This window comes from Orycteropus afer, unplaced genomic scaffold (genome assembly GCF_000298275.1).
Source record: "Orycteropus afer afer isolate SDZICR_OR568_19922 unplaced genomic scaffold, OryAfe1.0 scaffold00056, whole genome shotgun sequence".
Taxonomy (NCBI): Eukaryota; Metazoa; Chordata; class Mammalia; order Tubulidentata; family Orycteropodidae; genus Orycteropus; species Orycteropus afer.
Genome location: NW_006921643.1, coordinates 10,989,614 through 10,991,259, shown reverse-complemented (window position 1 = coordinate 10,991,259; position 1,646 = coordinate 10,989,614).

Genomic DNA, 1,646 nt, shown 5'->3' with positions numbered 1-1,646 from the left:
CAAGGCCAGGAGTTGACTGTGGAACAGACCATCAACTGCTCATATTCAAGTTCAAGTTCAAGTTGAAGACAATTAAAACAAGTCCATTAGAGCCAATATTATCTTTATTATATCCCACCTGAATTTAGGGACCATCTAACAATAGATTTGATGCATTGAACACCAAATACTAAAAAACAGATGAATTGTGGGATGACATCAAGATCATCCATGAAGAAAATAAAAGGTCATTAAAAGACAGGAAAGGAAGAAAAGACCAAAATGGATGTCAGAAGAGGCTCTGAAACTTGGTCTTGAATGGAGAGTACCTAAAGCAAATGGAAGAAATGACATAATAAATGAGCTGAACAGAAGATTTCAAAGAGCAGTTCAAGAAGACAAAGTCAATTATTACAATGAAATGTGCAAAGACCTGGAGTTTGGAAACCAAAAGGGAAGAACACAGTTGGCATTTCTCAAACTGAAAGAATTGAAGAAAAAATTAAAGCCGGGAGTTGTAATATTGAAGGATTCTACAGGCAAAATATTGAATGATGCAGGAAGCAGCAAAAGAAGATGGAAGGAATACACTGTCACTGTACTAAAAAGAATTGGTTGATGTTATTCTATTTCAGGAGGTGGCATATGATCAAGAACCAATGGTATTCAAGGAAGAAGTCGAGGCTGCACTGCAAGAATTGGTGAAAAACAAGGCTCCAGGAATTGATGGAATACCCACTGAGATGTTTCAACAAACAGATGCCATGCTGGAGGCACGTATTTGTCTATGCCAAGAAATTGGGAATACAGCTTCCTGGCCAACTAACTGGAAGAGATCCATATTTGCACCCATTCCAAAGAAAGATAATCCAACAGAATATAGAAATTATCAAACAATATCATTAATATCACACACAAGTAACATTCTTCTAAGGATAATTCAAAAATGGTTACACCAGCATATTGACAAAGAACTTCCAGAAATGCAAGCAGGATTCATAAGAGGATGCAGAACCAATGATATTATTGTTGATGTCAGATGAATCTTGGCTGAAAGGAAATACCAGAAAGATGTTTACTTGTGTTTATCTAATATGTAAAAGCATTCAACTGTGTGGATCATAACAAATTATGGATAACAGTGAAAAAAATGGAAATTCTAGAACATTTAATTGTTCTCATGAGGAAACTGTACATAGACCAGGAGGCTGCCGTTCAAATAGAACAAGGAGATACTGAATGGTTTAAAATCAGGAAGGGAGTATGTCAGCATTGTATCCTCTTAACACACTTGTTAATCTGTATACTGGGCAAATAATCCAAGATGCTGGTCTATATGAAAAAGACCATCAGAATTGGAGGAAGACTCATTAACAAGCTGCAACATGCAGATGACACAACCTTGCTTGCTGAAAGTGAAGATGACTTGAAGCACTTACTGATGAAGATTAAAGATTACAGTCTGCAGTATAGATTACAAATTAACATAAAGAAAATGAAAATCCTCACAACTGGACCAATAAGTAGCATCATGAGAAATGAAGAGAAGATTGAAGTTGTCAAATATTTCATATTATTTGGATCCACACTCACCACCAATGGAAGCAACAGTCAAGAAATCAGACGACACCATCCAATCTGCAACCTATACAACTATGAGACCAGAA